This window comes from Haliotis cracherodii, unplaced genomic scaffold (genome assembly GCF_022045235.1).
Source record: "Haliotis cracherodii isolate W230 unplaced genomic scaffold, xgHalCrac1.p SCAF_27, whole genome shotgun sequence".
NCBI lineage: Eukaryota > Metazoa > Mollusca > Gastropoda > Lepetellida > Haliotidae > Haliotis > Haliotis cracherodii.
In genome coordinates this window covers 4,982,526-5,006,677 of record NW_027266283.1, presented here as the reverse complement: position 1 = coordinate 5,006,677, position 24,152 = coordinate 4,982,526, and the positions used below count along the sequence as shown (strand labels likewise).

The window sequence follows — 24,152 nt, the reverse complement described above, 5'->3', positions numbered from 1 at the left end:
TTTACCTTTTACATATATATATATATATATATATATATATATATATATATATATATATATATATATATAAGATAAAAGGCTTAATTAAATATATATATATGTGTGTGTGTGTGTGTGTGTTCGCATCTCCTTGAAGTGGTAATACAATTATCTTCAAACGAGAGTAATTTTAGAATGAGGGGTTAAATGTCGCTTCGTTGATGATTAAAGGACATTAGTATTCTCTTGAAACAATCTCGATGGCGCTATTGTGCGGCTATTAGACCTTGTGTGGTTACCGTTGCTTGTGGAATTGGTAATGTCTTTTGAATCATTGAATATCATGGCCACGGAGCCTCCAGGCCATACCACCATATTGGTTATGGAGTTGACAGCTGAGCTGATAGGATCGGATATCTTATAAACAGTGGCTTATTATTGGGGACAGCGAGTGTTACAAACAATATTTGGATACTATTGCGAAAATAATGAACCTATTGCATTAACTATTTGATGGTTTAGGTGACCACATTAACCTTCCCACAATGTAGATTTATCCATTGGATTGCAGTACTGATGGCATATGCTTTCAGGAACAGTTGCTACAGGGTGAGGGTAATTGGTTCTGGTTAATGTCTTACATAAATAGTTTAATAGCAAACGTCTGAGACCTGCATCACCGCGGGGCTTCCTCCTGCATGATCCGCCGTGATATAACTGGAATACAGTTCATAGCGACATTAAACCCAACTCACTCCTCCCTGAATGAATGTCCAAGTGTCTATTTAAACAAAACGTATCAACGATCTCATAAATTGATGATATTTGTAACAATTCTTGGTTTGTGTTCACGACATGCGTAACGTTGGGCATGTCTTCCGTTTCAGTTGGTTTTTGGTGTTGGTTTATTGTTTAACGCCGCACTCAGCAATATTCCAGCTATATGACGGCGGTCTGAAAATGATCGAGTCTGGACCAAACAATCCAGTGATTAATACCATGAACATCGATCCACGCAATTGGGATCAATGACATACATCAACCAAGTCAGCGAGCCTGACCACCCGATCCCGTTTGTCGCCTTTTACGACAAGCATAGTCACCTTTTACGACAAGCATGGGTTGCTGAAGACCTATTCTACCCCGGAATCTTCACGGGTCTCTCCCGTTTTAAGTTGACACATCGTGATATAACACATTATTGGTCCCTTGGGTACACCAGAAACCTATGATTGTGGGTTCGAATCCCGGTTCGCCCCGAATATGTTTCTAGGTTTGTCAGCACCATACCCGTGCTCGTGGCTTTCACCGAAGAGGTAAACGTCTGAGACCTGCATCACTTCTGGCTTTCCTCCCACGTAAAGCTGACACGCCGCGATATAACTGGAATGCTGTTAGTGGCACTTAACCCAACTCACTCACTCACTCACTTATTCCACAGTACACGTTACGTATGACGGTATAATTCGTAATCTTGATAAACCTATCGGTGCCAATATTGTAACCATCTTCAGTGAATGCTTCCGCATTTAAATCTCATGCCAGAGACATGCACAGTTCGAAAGTGTTATTCCACTGAAGTTTTAGTTTCTTCACATATGTTTGGGAGGGCACAACGCTTAACGTTCTCATGAAAACCTGGAATCACCACAGAGATCTATCCATGTAATTTTCACCATGCCTTTTGCGCCCCCTGGGATGAATCTGTGTCGGTGGATGATCAAGACTGATTGTTCCCTGGCGTTGACGTTTTGATATTTTTTTAATTTATATTTGATATAAGCACATGATTCTCCCTGTTAAAAGGATTATAAACTGACAGAACGTTTTAGCCACGAAGTATTAACTTGTGTTCTGAATCGAGCAGTGTTTACAACAACTATTTCAGCAGCTGTAAAAGGATTTAAAGTCATTATCTATAATACATTGTGAAATCTTTTTTGCAAACAGTCTGTTTATCCCCTGCCTGGATCTCCATCTAAAACACACTTTTCAAATCTTTTCCGGGACAAAGCGGAAGCAACCACAAGAAGCAGGTGGCGTGCTTGACGGAAACCGGATCTTCCCTGACATGAACGAGTAATCTCCCTTTATAAAATCGATATTGTCGTAAAAGGATGGATTACTGTAAAGATGAAGGACATTAGGCGTACCTGGTGTAGGTTTCCGCTAGTCGTTGAAGATAATCCCTGCTCTCCATCAATCTTGGCTTCAGCGTCTGTATGCTGTGCTGTTATCATAATGTCATTATCTGTTTTATGTCAACTAATCCTTATATTATTTCTGTCCTCCCCAAATATAATGTCATGACAGCAATCCTTATGTTCTTTTGCAAGATGAATCAGAGACCGCATTTCCAAGTCGCATGGCACTTTTTTTTGCATATCTGAATAAGTCAGCAAAGTTAGGCACTTGCCCGTGCATATTTTATGTCACTAACTTGTACATGATATTCTTTTGGAGTGAGTGAGTTGGGTTTAACGCCGCTTTTAACAGTATTCCAGTTATATCACGGTGTGTCAGCTTAATGTGGGAGGAAAGCCCCAAGTGATGCAGGTCTCAGACGTTTACCACTTCGGTGAAACCCACAAGCATGGGTATGGTGCTGACAAACCTAGAAACATAATTGGGGCGAACCTGGATTCGAACCCACAATCATAGGTTTCTGGCGTGCCCAAGGGACGCAACTCCGCCTCAGACGACTGGGCCACCCGTGCCCCCTTCTTTTGGAAATATGTACACATGACATTAATCTAATTTTGATGAATCTCTGGAGCAAGGGATGACCTAGCTGTATAAGGCGCTGGAATTCGCTGTGGAGGGTTGCGTCCATTGGGCGCGCCAGACACAGATGTTTGTGATTTCGAATCCCGGTTCGACGCGGTGATGTTTCCTGGTTTGTCAGAACCATACCATGCATGTGGGATGGAAACCAAAGACATTAGTGGTCAACGTCAAAGAGCAGCATCACTTCGGGCTTTTCTCCCTCATTAACCCGAACTGGAACAAATGTTTAGGGGGGTGTTAAACCCTGGTCACTCGTTCACTCACTGATACATCTCCAAGATAACTGCTTGGTCTTGGTACCCGAACACTGTCCGTTTCTCGACAAGGTCGCACGTGCGGGGTCATATCATAGGATGCAATGAAGCCATGGAAGGGTATTTAAGTAACCATTGCTAAGAAACAGTAGCAAAAGCTTTTTAAAGGTGTATACGTATGTACACTGCTGTCGGATTAGTAATACAGAAAGCATATTGAGTGTCGTTATTGTACATAAGGCAACGGCGAAAAGGGAGCTCGTAGGTGGTTATCACTTTGATTAAATCCACTCTCATGAACACGGTGCTAAAACAATAAATCATAACGAGGGAGAATTTGGGGTTCGAACCGCTGATCAACGGTTGTAATTTCTTCACCTCAATTATTGCACTTGAGGTCAATGACATGCATCAAACAAGTCAGCGACTCTGACCCCCCGATCCCGTTAGTCGTCTCTTACGACAAGCATAATCATCTTTTGTTGCAAGTATGTTGGTGATCACGGTAGGTAAGATGAAGCTTTTAAAACCCAAAGTTAACAAATAAACTAAAGAAAAGTAATCTGTTTCCTGGGGAATTCCTTTCGAACTTTGAAAACACGGCACCAAACATTGTAGGTAACGTACCATTCAAACTTTAACCTCTCCATTTTTCCTGACTCCTTAAAAAGCTCTTCTACAGACAATGAATTTAATAGCGTGCTGTGAGTTCATAAAAAAAGATGCTATTGATGTTGATTTAACTATTGTCATCAGCAGAGACTGAGGCTGAGACGTGATTCAGGCTATCTGCCCTCTGTCTGACAGATGTATTACAAGTGGATGAAGCGCCCCGTGAAGACATCTCGGTGTCCAGTAAATTGATCTCCAGCCAACTGAACAATTATGCCCTTTTACAAACTGTGCATGTTGGAGCAGGCAGGTCGTGGACGACGTGCAGCCAATATCACGCACCGTTTTTAACCGGCTGTGAATAACGGTACTGTGTGGAGTTCGTGGTGTGCGTGCTTCTCGTCTTCACTTGAAAAGGCCATAGGTCACCATATCTTCTGATTTCGATCCTTACTGCGAATATTGTACTTTTTTCGATACGCGATTTTTGTCATGTAACCACATCACACATACGATACAAGAAAATATCCTTTAAAACTTAATCCGATAACGTGAAAGGCACTGTAGTCCCCGCCTCTTGAAATGGAATCACAAAATATCGCGATGATTAATGAACGACGTTTGCTGCATATGTAGCGAAAACAAGCCATTCCGAGGATATGAATATTACTTACGGTAATGACAATTTGGTAAAGTTCGCTTTTCAAGAAATATCCATTTTGCTTGCTAGAAACATCGTCATTGAGTTTTGATCACGTGATCACTATCCGGTGTTAGCTTCGGCAGTCAGGTGACTATTGTTATATGAACATTGCCAGCACGAACTGAAAGATAAAAAAAAAACCTGTAGATGTGCCGTTTAAAGCGCTACTGACCAAGGTAACTAAATATAACCGTTTGCAGTCACCTGACCGTCGATTCTGACTCGGATTGTAACCACGTGATCAACGTCCCGTCCAAGGTTATTGCACTTATATAGCGACGTGCATGCACGTGCGTGTGTATGTGTGGCTGCTTGTACTAGTCCGGACTGATGCCGATTTATAGTGCAAGCACACTGAGATACCATGCCGCGGTTTAACATGAATACCCCACTCAGACACAGTATACTGACTCCGAGCCGACCAGTCCTTGTTTTAGATCCTTAATGCCGAGCGCCAAACAGGGTACCATCTTGTAACGTCTTTTGGTATGACGCGGCATGGGATCGAGCCCCGGACTTTCCGCTGTTCGGGCGGAAGCTGTACCACTAGACCACGGAGGCGGCCCAAAACGCAAGGAAAAAGGATATTTTATATAACAAAATAACTCTTTTGCATTCAGACACTTAAACTTTATAAAAGTTGCTTCCAGCGTTTTTTTATTAACGATCGAATTGATACATTACATTAATGTTTATATGTTTTTTGTTCATTTTATAGAAATGCCAATCATTTCACTTGGTTTCGTTTGATTTGGAATCATCACGGTTAAACAGAATTATTCGATATGTTAGACAATTGTGCAATTGGGCGTGTCATGCCCCGAGCATGCAATAGATAGTTAATGATAAGTCTGCCTTTGTTCTCGTATTTTATGCATTTTGAACGATATATTTTACTGTTCTTATCGAGATGAAGCTGCGAAGAGAAATATGATATCAGTTATGAAAATTGATGTCAATCGTAAACCTGATTCCTTGGAAGTTATCGTGAATATTTCGATCTTGTAGCTTATTCACTTCTTCATCACATAATGTGGCCGTTATATATCATGTGGTGATGCTCATCATCGGACGTCCTGTCTACATGTACAGAGCAAGGTGGCTCAGGATGTACATGTCATAGAAAGCGAAAGTAACTCTTATATAGTATAGCAAAATGCGTTTGAAGACACAGAGCTCTGATCAGTGATTGAGTGAGTGATTTGGGTTTAACGCCGCTTTTAACAGTATTACAGTTTTATCGCGGCGTGTCGGCTTAATGTGGGAGGAAAGCCCCAAGTGATGCAGGTCTCAGACGTTAACCACTTCGGTGAACCCCACGAGCACGGGTATGGTGCTGAGAAACCTAGAAACATAATTGGGGCGAACCGGGATTCGAACCCACAATCATAGGTTTCTGCCGTACCCAGCGAATCGCGGCGACTTAGACGACTGGGCCACCCGTGCCCCCTTTATTGAAATTGTAAAAGCAACAATTAATACAATTAATAAGGGTGACACTTATTAGAGCCAAAGAGTGTGGAGTGCTCTGAGTTTAGGCGGAGCGATCTGAGGCTAGGTTTAAAGAACTGTCGAGAGATCTCAGCCTACGCTCAAATCCACCTAGTATGATCACAGCCTAGGCCCAAGTCATTCCAAAGTGATTGAATCCGGGAATTGATTTGAGCCTCCTACCCTGGTAGGGTAGCCTTGAACTGTATGCGTTCGTTCGTGTCGCCCGTGTTCGATTCCCCACAAGGGAACAATGTGTGAAGTCGACTTTTGGGGTTTCACACCTCCCACCCTTTCCACCATCGTTTCTATACTAAAGGGGGCGTAAAACTCCTTCACTCACTTAAACAAGATACTATGATTCTTTCCTTTCTTTTGTAATATAGGTGGATTCATGAACTCTTCTACTGACCTACTGATCTGATAAAAACTACATACAATTTGGTATATTCGTGTTCTTTTAAACCATGATAACCACATTGTTTCCATGCTTAAAACTCATGTCATTTTAAGAAATGTAAGGCGCTTTCAAGAGCGGTTACAATTCATAGACATGCACTCGGTTGAAAATAGTGTCACAGGGATTCTTCGTCCAAGGATTACTGAAAAAAAAGACCAATTCAGTAACAGCAAAATGCATTTGGCTTATCATTGGAGAAAAAAATTTAAGCTATTTACAATTTCATTGTCGGAAACTGAATTGGTTAAAATAATGCCCTTTTCCCTCACATACAACAGGGTCACATCAATGTCCTGATTATTACAAAATACAAACTTTCAATTAAGCAAAGGCGCTTAAACTTGGAGACCGTAATTTAGCATTGTGCTCTTGGGGTACGTCAGGAGCGTTGAATGGCAATTTCATTAGGACTTAAACGCGACGGAAAGGCTACAGATTTCCCCAATGGCTGAAACACTGTTACAGAATATTAAGCCTCAACAATTCAGGAAGAAACAAACAGTACCTCGGGATTTGCATTATTAGAGTATATATTTTAAAATTTCACACTTCAATAGTTGTCACATACTTTCGAATTAGTGGATTAATGTTTTTGGGTATATTAATGGAAGGAGGTGGGGATGTGTGTGTGTGTGTGTGGGGGGGGGGGGGGGGGGGTCCGGAAACATCTTCGTTAAGGGTTCTTATATATAGACTGTCAGTTTCACCAACGGGGTAAACGTCTGAGACCTGCATCATTTATGTTCATTTATCTTTCATTGATTCTTTTGATCAACCGTGAATGTGGTTTTATACTTTATGGATCGTTTATGATATTTCTGCGGCGCAGAATTTTTAAATATTTTCTGAATACACATGTCAGCTTTCATACAAAATTGATCTAGGAACGTGAATATAATTGAGTGTAATTACACAGGTGCCTGAGTGATATCTACATATAGCTAAACAATATTTCATGCATGTTTGCACATTATTAACATGGTGTTATTCAAATGTTTCATGGAAACGTGGTAGTTGTTTTAAGGTTATTCTGTCTTCAGCGACTGTATCGAGAATACTTGCCTGTTATAATAGCACACAACAATCCCAAAACCAATACAACATAAAAGTAACATTGACAAAAATAAAGGTTCGCCAATGCCCCACTAAGCGTTTCCGTTCATACAGGAATGTGCAATGTGTTATCGATATGGCTTATCGAGCTTTTAGATAATGAATATGCCTGGCAATGGATGGGAGGATAATTGACACTGATACGACATCGTGGTCACCTTGCAATTGATTAATCTTTGCTTTCACCTTCTTTTTAATAAAGACCGCCTCCGTGGTCTAGTGGTAGAGCGTCCGCCCGGAGAGCGGAAGGTCCGGGGTTCGATCCCCGATCGCGTCATACCAAAAGACGTTAAAAGATGGTAGTTGTAGTCACCGTGTGTGGCGCTCGGCATTGAGGGGCTAAAACAAGGACTGGTCGGCTCGGAGTCAGTATACTGTGTCTGAGTGGGGTATTCATGTTAAACTGCGGCATGGTATCTCAGTGAGCTAGCACTATAATTTGGTATCAGTCCGGACTAGTACAAGCAGCCACACGAACACACACACGTACATGCACGTCGCTATATAAGTGCAATAATCTTGGACGCGACGTTAAACCACATTTTCACCTCACCTTCTTTTTAATAAGCCCATGCGGATCTAATAAACATCTCTGGCATTCATCTGTTAACCCACATCATGTTAACATCCATCAGATATATGCCGCCAATCCAGTTGACTCCCTGAATAGCAATATATCCTGTTCCATCCCATAGGGACTACAGCATGTTGGAATAAGTCCCTAGCACCATATTGCTTGTGGTAAGAAGGATCGTGTTTCTCTAGATCTGTGACTTGGCTGACTGTGTGTCATCGAACACTGACGACGTGGGTCTCTCCTCGGGTCAACCACATTCGTCACAATTCGCCCCTTTCCGTAACCTGCAAGAGGTCTCGTCCCCCTCTCGATGAATGTTATGTGCATAAATACGACAAACCAATCGGAATGCGCGTATGACTTTATGTTCTTCGTCAAAGAATCCCTCAGAAATATTTTTTGGATTTTACATATGTCTTGCATCTAAAAATGTACCCAAGACACAGTGAAATATGTTCAATCATACTGTATAATGCCGCACGTCCCGATGTCCTTTAAATTGCATCTGAAATAAATATAAAATGGGGAAATATATACGAACCATTATGCAACGAGTTGACAATTGTTTTAGGTATGCCTGTTTTCGCTAAGACGGAACCTAGTGGCAAAAATGGCCACGAGAGGACTAGTCGCTATTCGGCTTGTCCCGGAATAACACGACTTGGTCACGAAAGTGGTCAACCACATTATTTTCCGGCAAGTCTTGATCATTCAAGTAGTCGTATTTGTTTCTTTCGTTTGTTTGTTTTGTTAACGCCGCAATATTCCAGCTATATGACGGCGGTCTGTAAATTATCGAGTCTGGACCACACAATCCAGTGATGGACCCCATGAGCATCGACCACGCCACCTGGAATGCCAAACCGATCCCGTTAGTCGTCTCTTACGACACGCAATTCACATCAATGAAGAAATAAGAGGGAACACAGGCAGCCTAACATGGTCTTTGATGTAAATACCAGCGTTTGAATATGCACATCAACACTATCTAGGAACAGTCATGTATATTCGAAATTACGCTGAAACCTTTGTTCAGAAAGTGAATTTTAATCGGGACTCGACTGCGTTTAGATGAATCGATGAAGCGCCGTTGTCTGAAATACTTCCAAGCCGCCTTGCATTACAAGTTTATCTTGTGGCATCGCTGGACAAAAATCAATCCCCATTTTAAAATGAACGGCTTCGAAAAATTTTATTGGCAAACGCTCGAGTGCTGTTCCTGCGTTTAGTAAAGATATGTCGTTAAGGTAGAAGTAACAAGATTACCCGTATTTTTTTCTGTACACGTTTACGAGTTGAGTCAGAGCTTCGACAAAATGAACACCAGACTCAATTTCACAAGCAAAAATGGCCAAATATCTGCTCTTATTCCTCTTATGACCTTCATATCGTATGATCAGCTGGTATCAAGATTCTAGGCCCACCCAGTCACTGCAGCCAGAAGGGATAATTCGAGAAATACATCTCGGTGTCATTGCCATAGGGACTAGAAGCATCGCTCGCCGTGTGATGGCCAAATCTGATTGTCGTGATGAGTTGAGACAGGACCCGTCTGCTCTTCGCCATCAGCCATCAGAACCTTCAATCAAAGCGAAGTCACACGTGTCGAAACGAATCATGTAAAATATGGACGGCATTCAAAACCTTTGGTCTTTCAAGGGCCGTTGTATTAGGGACGGGAGTGATCGAATCCTTTGGGTGGTTTGAAACGTGTTGACGTATTGGTCTTGCAGACAAACCTTGAGGCTGTCGTATGGGAATAGTTTGACAGTCTACCCTTGTCTTTACAATATTATATACAGTGCATGTTACAGTGGAAATTTAACCCAGCTTTGTAAGCAGATTAGCAATGTGTGCATTATATAGATCATTAAAGCGGCAAAACCATATCTACAACCACATTGTCCAAGTACATGGTACATTTCGATGATGTCATAAGCATGTATTTATGAATCACTATCAAATAGGGATGATACCAGATGATAGCGAAAAGATAAACGTAGCCTACCTACAATTGGCACCCGTCACAAAGACATGCAGAGGAAAGTCAACTATCAAAGTTTAAATTGTCATCACATCTCTGCCACAAAAGTGTATGGAAGCTTCTCTGAGGCCTTGAATTCAACCCTAATTAAATATCTTTTGAGCAAGTAATGCTCTTTGAAGTCTAGAGACATGGACACAATGAACGGGCTTCGCATGTTGGGAAAAAGACCTCAGGCACACGGTGTGATATGTTAAACAATCAAATGAAACAGACCCGTCTGTCTGAGTTAGCGTCAGTATGTAAAGGAACTTATGAATACTTCATATGTCATATGATGACCTCCTAATAAAAGTATTACCACAGAAGAATGAAAGTAAGTATGGAAGTTGTGTTTTGTTTTGAATGTACAGTAAACTACGTTTATAACGAACACGCTTATATCGAACTGACGTATATAACGAACTTACTTTTTTGTCCCGACTATTTGCTGTAGTTATGCTGTATATATGCTTATAACGAACTACGGTTATAACGAACTAAAATTGGTGATCCCTTTGAGTTCGTTACAACCGTAGTTTAATGTATCACAACCTTGATAATGCCATGACTCTGACCAAGTCTTGTCCAAACAGCTGGGGATCTAAATGAAGTTCCAGTGATGACTGTAGAGTTTGGCTGACAACCTGTCTTCACCTAACTAGTATTTCAGTGTCCCTTAGGGGTTTAGTATCCATTGTTGTCAAGGAAATGCAAGCCTAACTGACAAGTAAGAGCATTAGTACCTTGGCGCTGTCGTGGCGCCTATAATCTAAGTGTACCTTTTAGAGCAAGGTTACTTGCGGTTATAGTATGCAAATACCTGTCTGGCCCTAACTCGATGTCATTGTTCCCTGATTAGGTAAATAGGATATACATGAGACAAATATTGTAAAACAAGATTACGGTAACAAATGCCGTTATTGTTGCGTGATATCACGAGACGAAACACGGAATTCTGAATTGATGTTACTGATGGATTATAATGTGTATGGACAAAGTCATTTACATTTATCTGAGTGTCATGTGTATCAGTAATCCATTAGTAACATGAATTAACATATTGTATGCTGCATTATTTCTTCCTTATCCAGATCACGTTTATTAATAAATAACCAGACATTCTCTATATGATTATATGACCGCACCGTCTCTCTCTCTCTCTCTCTCTCTCTCTCTCTCTCTCTCTCTCTCTCTCTCTCTCTCTAATAATATTTTTTGCATCAAACTGTAAAGATGAAATGTAGATTATGTAATGATTTTAATAAGACTGTCCAACACATTGTCAGTGGATGCCCAGCTTTGGCACAAACACAGTATCTTAAGCGACATGATGGTGTACCGTCTTCGCCATGCTTGGCGGTTTTGACACAGAGGTTCATCCATGGTACGACCCGCGATATGTAGAGGGCGTCATGGAAATGATCAATACAAAATTGTTTGGAATAGGCCCATTTACAGCCTTAGACGTATCCAGGCCAACAAACCTGATCTCGTCCTTTTTGATAATTCCAATGAAATCATTTATATCATTAAATTTTCTGCCCCTTTTGATTGACAAGATTGAGTAAAAACATGGCAAATATGCAGACCTCGCAAGAACAAGCAATGGTACCAAGTTGTACCATTGTACTCGGTACCTTAGGTTTGGTACCTCCCAATCTGTTGACTGACATTGGGAGAGTACCCGGGTTTGCTACCAGGAATACAGCTCTTCTGATAATCTGTGTAATGCAGAAGGCTGCAGTGTTGGGGAGTCGTCACATTCTCCGAGAAGTTCTGGGTGGGTTTGACAAGGCAGCGCTTCCTGGGAGAAGTCCCATTCGCTGTCTGGGCTGCGTGTAGAGGGGGCGAGGGCCCTGAGCTGATGATGAGCCTAACCAGCCTGACTGTGCCAGGATCACTCACAATCTCTTTGCTGCATTTATTTTATTTTAGTCTGTACATAATAGTGCACAACAGTTAATAATATAATAAATCTGAGTGCAATGCAATGATGGATTCTGATTTGCAACAACAGATATTGTGGACGTTATTCGTAATAGCATACATATATGCATACATATACATCCCAATGCTCCGAACCTTATCTTGTGGATACATTGACTGGAACTAATAAAACAAACAAAGCGAATGCGATGAATATTAATCAAAAGGAACCTGCATATGGATCATACAACTGAAACATATCGACCAGTTTACCCTTCGCTAGTCTCTCATTTAATGCAAATACGTTGAAATGTTTAATAATCAATTGATGATTCAGTTTACATGTGGCAGGTGCGTCAGGTAAATGTACAGCATATACTGGTGTGTCGCTTGACACATACAGATATAAGCATACATGTTAGTGTTTCATATTAACTGGGGTTGAGCTGTTGTATAGTCATCTACTACGACTGAGAGATGGACCCGTGAAGATTCCGGGGTAGAATAGGTCTTCAGCAACCCATGCTTGCCGTAAAAGGCGACTATGCTTGTCGTAAAAGGCGACTAACGGGATCTTTCCATTTTTTTAAAACAATGATTTTTTTAAGAACGAGTTCTGCTTTAGAAACTATACAGGGAGTTAATATTCATCGGGTTTCAAAATCGAATGTGGTGTCAAACCAGGGGTCAAATTCAGGCCGAATCATAGGTTCACACCATAGGTCAGCGGATCATCCACGACTAAGGGACGAAACTCTCATAGCTAATTGAGATTCAGTATGCATATACAGTAAACCACGGTTATAGCGAACACGCTTATAACGAACTGACGGATATAACGAACTTACTTTTTCTGGCCCCGACTATCAGCTGTAGTTATGATGTATATATGCTTATAACGAACTACGGATATAAGGAACTAAAATTAGTAGTCCCTTTGAGTTCGTTATAACCGTAGTTCACTGTATATAGAACGTCAATGCCAGAGAATAACCAGTCTGGATTATATGCCGAAACAGATATCATTGGGTGTAAGAAGTAAAATAGCGGTGAAAATGATATGAATGGATGATTGAAAACCAGTGATGACTCCTCCTGTTCGCGATAAGGGTAAGCATGACAGGCAGAACCCGCCACTCACACAATTCGTGCAAAAATAAGTCAGCAGTACTCCTGCCACACGACGGAGACCGGTAAACAATCGTGTCTTGACCAGACAATCAAGTGACACGGTAACAGTAGCACATTTACTGATTTTGTTGAAACTAAACACCATAAGTTACTTCAAATTACGTTTGCTGTGTAAAAGTGCTGATGTTCTGAAGCTTATGGGAAAAGTGAGTGAGTGAGTATGGTTTTACGCCGCTTTTAGCAATATTCCAGCAATATCAAGGCGGGGGACACCAGAAATGGGCTTCACACATTGTACCCTTGTCGGGAATCGAACCCGGGTCTTCGGCGTGACTAGCTAACGCTTTAACCACTAGGCTACCCGACCGCCCCCTTATGGGAAAAGTGAAACATGTATAAAATATGTTAGCACTGCGCTATATTCACAATGAGGAATTTTGTTTTTACACAATCTGAAACAATCTTTATTATTGTTTTTTTGTGTAAGCGGAGTTGCGTCCCTTAGTCATGCCAGGATCAACGCAAATCAGTGTGCGTGGGTATTGAAAGTGGTGAACTTTCGTTCACGCAGTATTGTTGAAAACAGATTCAAACTCACTCACTCACTCGTCTCATCCACTCAATCACCTATTCGTCTTCATACAATTATTTGGATATACTTATATTGGGTGTAGATGGAATACGAAGACGAGGTGATTGACAAGTTAAAGGGAAATATAGAACTTGATATACAGCACTGTGTGGTGGATATATCAATGCAGACAACACTCACTGTCTAGACTGAACGTCATGATCGTTCATTGAGAAACCAAGTATTACTCAGAATATCATACACTCTCGAAAGATTTCGTTTAGACTGAAAATCGCTTCATAAGTGCTACGTTGATTCCCGTGAGATTTGTTTAAATTATCACCCGGTGGTGCGGGTGTAACCCGGGCAATAATTCAGTCTCTTTACAAGAAGGAAATTCCTTTGAGTAATGGTTAGAGTTCCCGGGGACTGAAAGCTTTGGATTATACAAATGGATTGTTGTTATTCATTCCTTTGTCTGTATACACAAGATAACAAGGGGGCGTGTGTGACAAGTATTGGACAAACTGCAACACTGCGAATATAGGATTATACAGGTGTTAAGCTGGGAGAAATACACACTCAGAAAAATAAATCGTTAATAATTTCTCAGAAAAGAAGTGAAACTTCATTGAACTTTCAGATCTAGAGTAAGCGTTAGTTGGTGAGGGAAGGTCGGGTAGCCTAGTGGTTAAAGCGTTAGCTAGTCACGCCGAAGACCCGGGTTCTATTCCCGACAAGGGTAGAATGTGTGACGCCCATTTGTGGTGTCCCCCGCCGTGATATTGCTGGAATATTGCTAAAAGCGGCGTAAAACTCACTCACTCGTCATTTGGTGATTCTTGTGTTACCGTTAAGGTATCAGGATGGAATTGTTTGTTTATGTGTTTGTGATGTATTGTTTGTTTATATGTTCAAGATGTATTGGTGGGACAGGATACGCCCATCTTTTCGTGAATACCTGGTATCACTATTTCTGTGATTCTTAAACACGCGCTTTACTTATGATATAGTGGGGATCGCACAGTGGATTCTATTTTAGCAAAAACTTCTTAAGACTTTGGAAATTGTTTTGTCGCTTGTATTTCTTAGAGCCGACTGATGTTGCGATAGGATGGGCAGGTTTGGTGACTTGGCTGACTGCGTGCCAACCTGTTCTGACGGTGTGGATAGTTGCTCATGATTTCAATCACTGGTTTGCCGGGTCCATACTCGATTATTTACAGGCAGCTGTAAAGTGTCTCACCCTGTTACCTGAGGAAAAACAACGTAACGTGTCTATAAGACTAAGAGCAAGATGTAAATACTGACAGTTAATGAATGGAGAGGTTGGGGATCGATTAATGTTTACGAAAGCGATTGAAGATATATACCATTTTAAATTGCTAAAGTATATTTTATCAGACATTTTTCTGCCTAAACTGTATCATCAAAATAACCAAATATCAATTAGCTACAAATGCTTCTATCTTCGAACCGTGTAATACAATCGATTCGATCTTCGGAATCGATTAATGTTTACGAAAGCGATTGAAGATATGTACCATTTTAAGTTACAATGTTTATTTTAATAGACATGTATCTGCCTAAACTGTATCATCAAAACAACCAAATATTCTGTAGTTACAAATGCTTCTATCTTCGAACCATGTCATATTGCTTAGAGACCTATGCAAATATGTACTGAATAAAGACAGTGAGCTAATACGTAACAAAATGGACATGATATATGTATTTATACCCACCATCTCTATAGGGGCAATGATCATACTCACTCACTCACTCACTCACTCACTCACTCACGCACTCACTCACTCACCTTTTCCAACACCAGTGTCTTTCGTTTATGTCTGAATCGTTGTAAATATGATTGCCATTCCTATGACTTATTACTTTCAAAACTAAATTTCAATTTTGTTACTACTTTCACAAATATACATTTCTAACTTGTTTCAATCTATCACCGATTTTTTTCCTAGATTCTCCTAAAACTAAAAGGTGTAATTGCCTCTTAACATAACATCATCTCAATGTTATCGCCAATATCCAGATTATTATCTAAACCTACATAACGTGTTTAACGTGCAACCATCCTAGGAGGCTCGAGATGAATGCAAACACTAGGATATTCCATCGAAGCCTTTAATGAGTTCTAATGCAACATCAAGTGGTTATTCGTGATTTCACTCACCATGTTGGGGAATCAACGCATTTACAAAACAACTAGAGGTTTTATGGTACATTAACTAAAAGTTTCGATTTTAAAATAAATATTTGTGTACGTGATTTAGGCTTAAGGGGTATTTTGTGCGCTATTACGCGAAAAATAATACTCCCACCTTGGTCATATAACGAATGTGTCCTTCGTGTCGATTGATTACGTATTGTTATTTCTAAAAAGGCACATTAAATATTTAATTCTTCTGTTACTTTCCGGTTTCGTGCGTGTGCATGATTCGTTATTGTCGCATGTTGCATTAAGAAAATTTGAAAATGTTACCTAGTTATAGGGTTAAACTAACTATGTTGTAATAGGGGTTAATTAAGTTCACAGGCATTAAAGCTGGCTTTATTTGGGTATGACCAAGCATATAGAACAAGAAATGTGTTTCTGCCTAATTTGGATTCACAATATTCACATGACAAGTGATTATATATGTGAAATGCTTGGATGCAGAAATTGTTTTTTTTCTTTTCTTCTTTTTTTGAGTTCGGTATAATTATAACGAGGTTTTTTTTTGTCCGCTATCTTATGTTTCAGATTTCACTCACGTACTATTTTGTAAATGACACTATTCTTTTTTTCACAGATATTTGAAGAAATCACGTCGACAAGAGCAAGGTGTCTATTTGGAGTCTGGATACGCCAATGTCATGTGAGTATTCAGTACTGCAAATGTTGTAAGAGTGGGTGAGTGAGTATGGTTTTACGCCACTTTAAGTAATTTTCCCGAAATGTGACATCGGGGGCCAAGACAAATGAGCTCCAAACATTGTACCCATTTGGGGAATCGAAACCAGGATTGGTATCCCAGTGGTGCAACACCTTCCCATTTTGGTGTCCTTTAAAGGGACACCTACAAACTATGTTTGCTTCGACCAGAAAGACTCCCGTTTAAAAACATGAACAAGAATCGTCTGAAAGGTCCACAATCTGTCATTTAAGGGAAGCGATTTTTATCAAGCGCAGCAATTGCTAATATCTTGGCTAAATTAGGAGGCGGGTACATGTACTGTCATGTGCTGCCCAAGGAAAACATAATCAATACGTTTCGTCTTGTTAATTGACAATAATTTGTACCTCACTATCTGGTTATGTATTCAATCAGCAGTACATCCGGGTTGTGCTCTGTGACTATATTTTTTTTTATGTATGTGTGCAAGGGTATCAATAACAGGAATCCTGTTCAAGCAATCAGTTAATGGATTATAATTGAAGGCAAATCGAGTCTTCTAACATAGTCATGCCTGTCTCATTTCAGCAATTTGTGTGAAACTCCCTGAAATATCTATGAGTGGGTGTGCTCCCAATAGAATCCTATAGGTGTTTATATTTGATCAGCGCTGTGTAGTCTGATCGGAAGAGAAAAGGAAAGTCGGGATAGCATATGACGTGACGCTGCAAAATACCAAAAATAATATGTAATCATTATAATTGTAATATATAATGGTTTTTGTATCGAGATTAGATATTTCCTTCAGATACAGCTACGAAACCAGATACTTTGTATTTGAAACCCTGAGTCTGATTTTTGAAAAAGAAAAACACCTGGTAATAATGTCATTATTTTTGTGGTCGGCTATATTCTTTCTTTCAACAGTCTGAAGCATAATTATTTTCTTCCCGAAATTAAGGGTCAATATATTTTTTTCGATAAAATCCCATCCCCCCTCCGAATATCATGTGGTCGGTCCCTTAGTCCCAGATCTTACTATGGTAGATGTTTCTTGGCAATACTCATAAAAGTCATGGGGAATAAACTGAGAAGATCCTTAAGGTCAAACGAAAGAATACACTTAACATTGAATTTGACTCCCCTAAATGCCAAACGTTGTCAAAACGTTACTAGGTTGAAAACCTTCGCCGAAACAGTGCAAACGTACAAAACTATGATATACCCGTATCAAATACATCACAATCGAATAACCATTTCATATTTGAGCCATTTTAGCAACCATCAAACATGGGTGTATGCTTTATTTAACACAGCAGTTTCTAAAGTGGATAACAACACTGAATTACACATCGGGGAACATCATGTGATCAGTATGCCAGGAATGACGTCATGTCTGCAGGATGTTATATAAGGCAATGTGTCACATAATTATTCGAGTGAACATTTCTGCCTCGACAACCTGACATTTGGACAAAAGAGGTATGAGGCTACGTGGAATCTCAACCCATACCTTCATAAATGTATTTAATATTTTAACGGTATCCACAGTACCGACTACACTGTATCCTTCCATGCATCCTTATATTTATACATCAATTGTGTACCGAACGAAGGTAAATTAACAAGACGCGCTCAAGCGCCATACTTCAACCATGTTGCATCGCATTAAATTCTACACGCCCTTTCAGCTTTATGCTTTTGTTCGGCTTTTCCTGAAGGCATCAAACCTTTCTCAAAGCTATCTGATCAAAAGCAACACAGAACTGATCAGCAAGTCGTTTCAATTCAAGATTAACGTTTTTCGGGGTATGAAAGCTGTTTTCGCCAAGAAGGATATCCATTTGATGTTTTCACTCCAAACTTAAATCCCTTTCTTCATCAACCTCCTTGTGTATATTGCAAGCGAATGTCCCCTTTTGAAGACGGAAGGCTGTAAGACCAATCCTAGTCATTTCTCGCGTGTAGCTAATTACCTGGCCTTTGTGAAGACTGTTGTGTGGGCCAGATTAGGCGTGCTCTTTACGAATCAGATCTTTAAATCATAAGCCGAGATACAGAAAGCCAGACAAGGTGGACCAAATCCGCAGACAACCCCAGGATAATTCCCACTTGGCATTTACGTCATGCCACTGATGATGGTTCTGCCGAACCATTTTACGCTGGGTACACACAGTGCTTGACATAGAAGGCGCTTTATATGATTGGTTGGATGGTTGGTTTGTTGTTTAACGCCGCACTCAGCAATATTCCAGCTACATGACGGCAGTCTGTAAAAAATCAACTCTGGACCAGACAATCCAGTGATTATTATCATGAGCATCGATCCACGCAATTGGTTGGATGGTTGGTTTGTTGTTTAACGCCGCATTCAGCAATATTCCAGCTACATGACGGCGGTCTGTAAATAATCGAGTCTGGACCAGACAATCCACTGATTAATATCATGAACATCGATCCATGCAATTGGGGTCGATGACATGCTTCAACCAAGTCAGCGAGTCTGTACACCCGATCCCGTTAGTCGCCTCTTACGACAAGCATAGTCAGTCACCTTTTACGGCAAGAATGGGTTGCTGAAGACCTATTCTATCCCGGATCTTCACGGGTCGAAAAGGGTATAATTACTATGTATATGCATATATAGAAATTTTTAATGTGTGAGTTTGCGCTGCTTAAAGCCTTATTCACATAGTCGCGCCAGGTGACGCCAAGACTGTCTCGATGAAGTGAATCGAACACGGGCTTGAGGACTGAGCTGCTTAAGTTTAAAGGGGCACTGATCTAACGCCATTCCCCGGACTGGTTGTTGCCTTTGTTATTGTTTTTTCCCCCGTGAGTACCCGGATGATACGCAACGCACCTGAGCGTGACCAGAGACTGGGCTACCGTCTGCAAGGACAGCTAAATAAACTTGGAGGCTGGAGGCAATATTTGTTTTACGCATTTTTGAATAAACACTGATTGGTTAAATGTGATCTATAAAGATTCGACAAAGGGCGCATGTTAATTAATTTCTTCAGCCTAAACAAACAGACAAAAAGAACGGCGGAGCTCATCGGAAGTCGTCATTTGGAAATACCCCAGATGGTTATAGTTTAATACTAAAAAAAAGTATCCATGCAGTGAAAGCATTTTCGGATTTCGGATTGCGTCGATAATACGATTACTACTCCCTTGTTGTCATCCACGTTTTCTCGTATAACCCTACACTTGTGTATTTGTTGTCATTCACTTGATGCTCAGTTAATGAATTTATTACAGGTACAATTAGTGGTAGCACCACTTAGATTACCTGACAAAGGTTCTCATTTGGCATTTATTGTGTCTGGGGTAATTATTCAATCTAAATCCAGGTTTGAAGTGAGGTTATGTAATATGCACGTGGCAGCCCAGCAAGAGATGAATGATCAGTTGAGTTACTTTTTGTTGTTGTAAAGCAACGGATCGTTCCTAGTCATCAAAGGATTAACAGAAAATACGTTGATTGATTAATCACTGTTATCTTGCACAGTGGATATGTCAAAAGTGAGTGTTTACATGTCTAGGTTTACTAAAACAAAGGGAATACACTCATATCATGGCGTGAAGTGCCGATGTAAAAACAACATACAATTTGTTCAAAGGGTTAACTGATAATACGTTGATTGGTTGCTCATTGTTATCAAACTCAATGGATTTTTTAGGAACCGTCGACGTAATGAAAATAGTTATCACGTGGCCTTTCTCAGCCGACCCTTGAGACTTGACACCCGAAACGATATATATCTTTTAGAATATTTGATAGTTACAGAGACACGTGACATCGAATAAGTTATTTTGTATAGCTGCAGACGAGTGGGATATTATTCCTTTGTGTGGATATTCACGGATACATTCCTCGAATAAGGAAGCTGCCTATTTATACACATAAATTTGGTAAGTTGTAAATATGGTATTTGCATTTTGTTTTCCTTCATTTGAACCGATTCGTTCTTGTTTTTCTACGTCTTGGTTGGGAAATTCTTCAATGCGCGATAGGCGTTGTTTTCACAGGTCATTTCCTTTGTAAGCGTGTATAGATTACCGTCAATTTGTAAAATGTGATACTCTCAGGCAATTTTTAAAATGTTTAAATATTTCAGTCATTTTGACTAAAAAATCTGTCCAGATTGATTAAGACGATCAAAAGGGCCTACAAACATCACAACAGATTATTATGTAGGATTAGAAGCCAAACAACATAGAAATGTACTTTTCAACGTAACATTTTCAGTCTCTTGGTGATGACATTAAACATCAAAATGTTTGGAATTCGTTATCATAATAATACAGATGGAAATGTTTTTCAGTCACTTTGTAAAATAACTGAATAAATAAATATGTTACACATTTTGACAGTAAAAAAATATACACACTATAAAAAAAGCAATGCTCAGATGAAATATTTACTTTGTGTTGCAAGTCAAAATAGTGTAAACGAAAATCGCAAAATTACCGAGCAAGTGACTTATCAAAACTTCGTCACCATTACCGATGCTACCCACAAAGATACCTACATTTCCTTATTATCTCGAAAACTGTATTTCATTTTGTTGATCAATGCGATACGCTCTTATTACTACCGGTATCCATAAAAGTGACTAATGCGCTTACGAATGGCGCAACAGAGGTCGCGAGCTAGTCTAGATTTCTGCTCTACATCCGGGTACTCACTGGGGAAAAACAATAACAAAGGCAACAACCAGTCCCGGGGAATTGCGTTAGATCAGTGCCCCTTTAACAATCGATCCGGGCAACTGGGATACGATGACATGCATCAACCCCACCAACCATGTATACACTCCTGCTCAAAAGTAATTGTTTTGCGTCAAACATACCTCGTTAATTTGACAAACGTAGCTCAACGTTGTTTTCACAAAACAGCCGATTATCTCCTAGCTTACCCGGCTCGACTCGCCTTATTCCGCGAGAGAAGTTTCTGCTCGGGTGACCTACTGCGAACGTAGTCTTCCTACCCGGGAATTCCCCTGCCTTCTGGCTTTAAGCGGCCGAGGCATTCATTTTTTATGTAATCTAGAATTTACTGCATCAAATATCATCTAAATAATCTATTATGATATAGTATCTATAGCCTTTGTCTCCGTGAACCTTATGCCCATTGTTTAATAGGTACAGTATCGTAACATTTACATATATAGTCATATACAGATTATGTCTATACATATATTTAGGGGCAGAGCTTCTCCCCTTTATTTAATCAGTTTTCCTCCTGGCTCTGAATGTGAAACACAGGCTTGAGGATCACATATTATCTTGTAATCATTGTATTTTAATTCGATTGGAATATTATTATTTACTATCGTACTTACTTCGTGGATTCCATGAGACGTTCTATAGTTACATGTCATCACAAATTACAATTATTGCTTTTAAATACTCTGAACCATATGACAAGTAAACTATTAATGTACGTTGAAAAAAAATAAACATTGTAAATGCCAAAATGATGTATCTAGGATCAAGTAGATGATATATTGACAGTAGCGCTGGGAATTTATTCAACAAGCCCGTGAAAACAACACTGCTTTAGTTCAATGTTTACCTCTCCTGGCGGCCATTATGCATCGGCCATCTTATACACAACCCCGCGCTCACGTCTACAGGTCTCTTCCTGTGGTACGGTAATTAGTAGAGTGTATCCTCCATGATATAACCTACTCTCATTAATTAAATGCTGCCCTTTCCCAGCGTCACGGCTATGGATCTGAGACAGAGAGACCCAACCATCATAAAGTAATTAGGGTCCAATAAAAACAATGTTCCGCCAAACCTCATAAACATGATCACTGAATGTCGTACTACCGACGTTTAATGTCAAATAACAAACAAAACATTTGAATAGCAGTAACGTTTACCAGGATCATGTATTCTCTTAAGGCCATCGCAAAACATCATGTTGAGGCCACAACAGTACTCAAATTTTCCAACAAAATCACATCTAAAAATGAGACATCAGCAAGTACATATACTAAAATGAGTGTTAACATTTTTCGCCAGGATATAAAAAAAATCTCTCCTTGTTACCACCTCCAAGTTCAGCTTAACATGGGTCCTCCCTTGGTCAAAAGTTTTTTCCCCCTGTGATGAGTGTGTCACGCTATGCACACGAGTGACGAATGGGGTACACACCCGTGTTCAACGCGTTATATCCAGGTGTCACACGCGAGTGACCAACGGGGTGCACACGGGTTGCGTAACGCGTTGCCCATGCGTGTAAGGGGAATGAACTTCCAGACAGTAGTGTTCCTCGCTAATAACACAAACGCACTTCGTTAATTTCGCAAGCGTATCGCTTTAATGGCGCAAAAATGAGAGGAACTTCCGCCCAAGTCTCGAAGTGGGAAGTATTTGGGGACAGTAGTGTAGAGAGAACCGAATGACTACCTAATGAGGATTTAAGGTCTCGTGTGGCCATGCTTAGCCATGGTTGACAGTTTTTGAGTGAGTGAATGAGTGATTGAGTTGGGTTTTACGCCGCTTTTAACAGTATTCCAGTTATATCACGGCGTGTCAGCTTAAAGTGGGAGGAAAGCCCGAAGTGATGCAGGTCTCAGACGTTTACCACTTCAGTGAAACCCACGAGCACGGGTATGGTGCTGACAAACCTAGAAACATAATCGGGGCGAACCGGGATTCGAACTCACTATCATAGGTTTCTGGCGTGCCCAAGGGACCCAACTCTGCACAGCGAATCGCGGCACCTTAGACGACTGGGCCACCCGTGCCCCCGACAGTTTTTGAACGTGTGAGGTAACGAAAGCAATACAGGTCGTAGCTCTTTGCTGAAACACATGGATACTCGTAAATATAAATTGTCAATACAAAAGGATAACCAGCCTAGATTTTCTACCGAGATGGATCACTGAAAATCAGTGATGACACCAGGTGTTCGCGAAAATGATAAGCATGCCTTGCCCTACCAATAGCACCTGTCATTCATACAATTTGCATAAAAAATAAAAAGTATTGTTTCCCTGACGCAGCACAGCAGTACTCCTGTCATGAGACGTCAGCCTGTAAACAAACCAGACAATCCGGTGATCGATAAAACAGAGATCTTTCTCTGGCGTCTGTGTCTTTTGGCAGCCAGTTGAAGGAACGCAGCTCCGCATTAATGACAATATCAGAAATCTGTCTGTCATAATCTTAAATACTTTCAACCTCTAGTCAGTGATGTTAGGAAAAGTAACAAAACTACAACTTTGATCCCTTACATGTTTATTTCACTGGTGACAATTTAAACATGATTATCACAAGGCATCATTTTTTAACTTCATTATGTTTAACAAGGCATGTTTTTGAATCAATGTGATACTTTTGATATTCGATTTCGTTTCATATTTGACAAATGCAGCTATATATTGATCAAATTACTTGTAATTATACTGGGGTGGTTGAAGATAATTTGGTGGAGCACCCTTGATGAATAACAGTCCTGATAAAAACGTTAACACGAATTTCACTGTAATGTCAATAAATTTTAAATAAATATTTGGTAAAGATTGATTAAATTAGATCTGGAGGAATTTAAAACATTCCGCAAAAGATAATAGTTATCCATTATTGATAATTTTCTAACGAAACAA

At 40.2% G+C, this 24,152-nt stretch overlaps 1 protein-coding gene across 1 annotated transcript in view; it reads left to right on the top strand.

Moving 5' to 3' along the window:
- The window catches only part of LOC139473225 (cholecystokinin receptor type A-like), a 141,617-nt gene that overhangs the window by 31,783 nt on the left and 85,682 nt on the right, over positions 1–24,152 (top strand). The window contains exon 2 of the mRNA XM_071255751.1: positions 16,441–16,506. The gene's annotated coding sequence lies outside the window, so the exon portion shown is untranslated. The remainder of the gene's footprint in view (positions 1–16,440; positions 16,507–24,152) is intronic.